This window comes from Apium graveolens, chromosome 3, assembly GCF_009905375.1.
Source record: "Apium graveolens cultivar Ventura chromosome 3, ASM990537v1, whole genome shotgun sequence".
Lineage (NCBI taxonomy): Eukaryota > Viridiplantae > Streptophyta > Magnoliopsida > Apiales > Apiaceae > Apium > Apium graveolens.
Window position 1 is genome coordinate 118,162,620 of NC_133649.1, and position 4,927 is coordinate 118,167,546.

Below are 4,927 nucleotides of genomic sequence, written 5' to 3' on the forward strand. Positions count from 1 at the left end.
CTCTCGGTTTGCCATGTCCTCATAGTAGTGCTTCAACTGCTGACCGTTAACCTTGAATGCTTGGTCTGAATCATTCTCAAAAATTTCCACCGCTCCGTGTGGAAACACAGTTTTGACAATAAAAGGTCCAGACCACCTTGATTTCAACTTCCCAGGAAAAAGTCGGAGCCGAGAGTTGAATAACAGAACTTGTTGCCCTGGCACAAATAACTTAGGATGTAGCTTCCTATCGTGCCACCTCTTCACCTTTTCCTTATACATTTTGTTATTCTCGTACGCTTGAAGTCGAAATTCATCAAGTTCATTAAGCTGAAGTATTCTTTTCTTACCAGCTGCATCTAAATCCAGGTTCAATTTCTTCAATGCCCAGTAGGCTTTATGCTCAAGCTCTGCCGGTAGATGACATCCCTTACCGTACACCAACTGAAACGGTGACATCCCAAGTGGAGTTTTGTATGCTGTTCTGTAAGCCCAAACAGCTTCATCGAGCTTTAAAGACCAATCCTTCCTTGACGGACAAACAACCTTTTCTAGAATACGCTTTATCTCTCTGTTAGACACTTCCGCTTGACCATTTGTTTGCGGGTGATAGGCAGTAGCTACTCGATGATTCACATTATAACGCTGCATCATAGAAGTGAACTTACGGTTGCAAAAATGTGATCCTTCATCACTTATGATTACCCGAGGTGTTCCAAACCTTGTGAAAATTTGCTTATGAAGAAAATTTAGCACTGCCTTTGCATCATTTGTCGGTAAAGCTTTAACTTCGACCCATTTTGAGACATAATCGACTGCCAGCAAGATGTACTGATTATTGGAAGACGAGATAAAAGGCCCCATGAAATCGATTCCCCATACATCAAAGACCTCGACTTCAAGCATCACATTTAATGGCATCTCATCCTTCCTTGACAAATTTCCCACTCTTTGGCAACGATCACACCTTAAAATAAACTGATGAGCATCCTTGAACAAGGTGGGCCAGAAAAAACCTGCTTGTAGAATACGAGCTGCCGTCTTCTCACCTCCATAGTGTCCACCATAAACCGTGGAATGGCAGTCTCGTAATATCCCCTCCGTCTCACAAAACGGGATACATCTCCTGATGATCTGGTTAGCTCCCTGTCTAAACAAATATGGTTCATCCCACATATACCACTTTACCTCATGGAGAAACTTCTTCTTTTACGCGGATGTCAAATTAGGAGGCATTATATTACTAACAAGATAGTTTACAATATCTGCAAACCATGGTTCTTCCTCCTGAATTGCAAACAACTGCTCATCCGGAAAAGATTCATTGATTAACGTCCTATCTTGTGAAGTAGAATCGGGATTCTCCAACCTAGAGAGATGGTCAGCTACTTGATTCTCGGTACCTTTTCTATCTTTGATCTCTAACTCAAATTCTTGAAGTAAAAGCACCCAACGAATGAGTCTCGGCTTCGAATCCTTCTTAGAAACCAGATAGCGAATAGCTGCATGATCAGTGAATACTGTCACTTTCGTACCAAGCAGATAAGATCGAAATTTCTCAAAGCCAAAGACTATAGCCAAAAGCTCCTTCTCAGTAGTGGTGTAGTTCAATTGGGCCCCATTTAAAGTCTTACTCGCATAGTAGACCACATGGAAGAGATTTTTCTTGCGCTGTCCCAGAACTGCACCTACCGCATAGTCACTCGCATCACACATCATCTCAAACGGTTCTGTCCAATCTGGTGCTGTAATAACTGGTGCCGTGATCAAACTCTCCTTGAGAGTCTCGAATGCTGCCAAACATTCATCATCAAATTTGAAAGGCACATCTTTCTCAAGTAAATTGCACAACGGCTTAGATATCTTTGAAAAGTCCTTGATGAATCGCCGATAAAAACCCGCATGACCGAGAAAACTACGGATTCCTTTCACCGAATTAGGTGGGGGAAGATTTTCAATGACTCCCACCTTGGCCTTGTCCACCTCCAGACCTTTGCTAGAGACCTTATGCCCAAGGATAATGCCTTCACGCACCATAAAATGACATTTCTCCCAATTAAGCACCAAATTAGTTTCCACGCATCTTTTGAGTACGGCGCGCAGATTATTCAAACATTCATCATATGAGTGTCCGAAGACGGAGAAGTCATCCATGAACACTTCGACGTTATTTCCAATCATGTCAGAGAATATAGCCATCATACATCTCTGAAAGGTGGCCGGGGCACCACATAACCCAAACGAAACTCTACGAAAAGCAAATGTGCCAAATGGACAAGTGAAAGTAGTCTTTTCCTGATCCTCTGGTGTAATACAAATATGATTATACCCAGAATACCCATCCAGAAGACAAAAATACTCATGTCCCGCCAATCTGTCAAGCATTTGATCAATGAATGGGAGAGGGAAGTGATCCTTCCTTGTGGCTTTGTTTAATTTTCTATAATCCATGCATACTCTCCATCCTGTAACTGTTTGAGTAGGGATGAGCTCATTCTTTTCATTTGCGACCACAGTGATACCTCCTTTCTTAGGTACACATTGCACGGGGCTCACCCACGAGCTGTCAGAAATAGGATAAATGATGCCTGCATCTAGCCATTTCAGAATTTCTTTCTTCACCACCTCTTTCATGATCGGGTTCAGTCTTCGCTGCTGTTCCACAGTTGGCTTACTACCTTCCACTAACAGAATTTTATGCATACAATATGAAGGACTTATCCCCTTGATGTCTGCTATGGTCCATCCTATAGCCGATTTGAATTCTCTCAAAATCCTTAAGAGCTTGTCTTCCTCACTACCTGAAAGGTCAGCTGAAATAATAACAGGTAACGTAGATGAATCACCTAAAAAGGCATACCTCAAGTGTTCAGGTAATGGTTTGAGCTCTAAGGTAGGCGCTTCCTCTATTGATGGTTTGAGCTTCCCTTCAGCGTTCTTGAGGTTAGAAGTACCAAGAGATTCAAATGGTATATCCAGCTTTCGCTTCCAGGGAGAAGCGTTCAGATATTGTAATTGCTCGTTGCTATCTTCATCATCACTGTCAAATTCCCCCACTAAGGCCTTTTCCAATGCATCAGACATTAGCATGTGATCGAGTTCCGAAGTAACCAAGAAAGGCCTCCCCAAGATTATGGGAATCTTCTTATCTTCCTCAAAATCCAGAATAACAAAATCAGCAGGAAAGAAGAGCTTATCCACCTTGACGAGCACATCCTCAACTATGCCCCTTGGGTAAGTAATGGAACGGTCCGCCAATTGTAGCGACATGTATGTGGGTTTTGGATCAGGCAGATCCAGTTTTTTAAAGATCGACAACGGCATCAGATTAATGCTTGCTCCCAAATCACAAAGGCACTTGTTAAAAGTTAGATTTCCAATGGTGCAAGGAATGGTGAAGCTTCCTGGATATTTCAGTTTTGGTGGTAACTTTGCTGCAGAACAGCGCTGCATTCTTCCGTGAGAGCAACGGTTTCAAGGTCATCCAGTTTCACCTTCCTTGAAAGAATAGTCTTCATAAACTTCGCATAACTAGGCATTTGTTCCAGAGCTTCAGCGAAAGGTATATTGATGTGAAGTTTCTTGAACACCTCCAGAAACTTCCCGAACTGTCTATCCAGCTTTTGTTGCTGCAATCTCTTAGGAAAAGGTGGTGGAGGATAGAGCTGTTTCTCCCCTGTATTAGCCTCAGGCAGAGTGTGTTCAACAGTAGTCTTCCTTGGTTCCGCCACTTTCTCCTTTTGCTTAGATTTTTCATCTCTAACTTCAGCTTCGACTTCTTTTGCCTTTTCAGCATCAGCTACTTTTCCAGACCTTAAGGTAATAGCCTTGACTTGCTCTTTAGCTTCCTTCCTGCCTGGTACTTCCGTGTCACTGGGAAGAGTGCCAGGTTGACGATTGAGCACTGCATTGGCTAATTGACCGATTTGATTTTCCAAGGTCTTGATAGAAACCGCCTGACTCTTGCACAACAGCTTAAGTTCCTCAAAATCAGCACTAGTAGGTGCAGCTGCACTTCCCTGTTGAGGATATGATTGTCTTGTAGCATACTGCTGTGGTTGCTGGAATCCAGGTGGGTTAAACTGTTTACTCACTCCTTGCTGATATGGTGGCTGAATAGCATTCTGATTATTTCCCCAGCTGAAATTTGGATGATTTCTGTTGTTAGGATGATAAGTCGCTGGCACAGGCTGCTGTTGTCGCTGATAATTATTCACATACTGAACAGATTCGTTGACAAGAGAACACTGATCCGTAGCATGAGAACCTGCACAAAGCTCACAAACCATAGCTATTTGATTAACTCCATACGTAGCCAAAGAATCAACCTTCATTGATAGCGCTTGGAGCTGGGCTACAATAGCGGTGGCTGCATCAACTTCCAGAATACCTGCTACCTTGCCTGATGTCATCCTCTGAGTTGGGTTTTGATGCTCATTTGCAGCCATCGTCTCAATAAGATTATACGCCTCAGTATAGCTTTTAGCCCATAAGGTGCCTCCAGCTGCTGCATCGAGCATGGGCCGAGATTGGGCCCCCAAACCATTATAAAAACCAGTGATTACCATCCAATCCGGCATTCCATGATGTGGACATTTTCTCAACATTTCCTTGTAGCGTTCCCAAGCCTCGCACATAGATTCTGTAGGTTGCTGCGCAAACTGAGTAAGAGCACTCCTCATAGCAGCAGTATTTGCCATTGGATAAAACTTCACCAGAAACTTTTGCGCAAGATCTTGCCACGTAGTGATGGACCCAGCTGGTTCAGAATATAACCAGTCTTTAGCTTTATCCCTCAGTGAGAATGGGAAAAGCCTGAACTTGATAGCCTCATCAGTCACGCCATTATACTTAAAAGTGCTGCAGATCTCGACAAAATTCCTTATGTGCATGTTGGGGTCTTCAGTTGCCGCTCCTCCAAAAGAAACAGAATTCTGCACCATCTGAA

At 43.1% G+C, this 4,927-nt stretch overlaps 1 non-coding gene across 1 annotated transcript; it reads left to right on the plus strand.

Moving 5' to 3' along the window:
- The first annotated feature begins 4,557 nt into the window (after window positions 1-4,557).
- On the plus strand, window positions 4,558-4,664 carry LOC141715666 (small nucleolar RNA R71). Its single transcript, XR_012572419.1, has one exon. It is a non-coding gene; the product is annotated as a small nucleolar RNA R71 (small nucleolar RNA).
- Window positions 4,665-4,927: the final 263 nt, after the last annotated feature.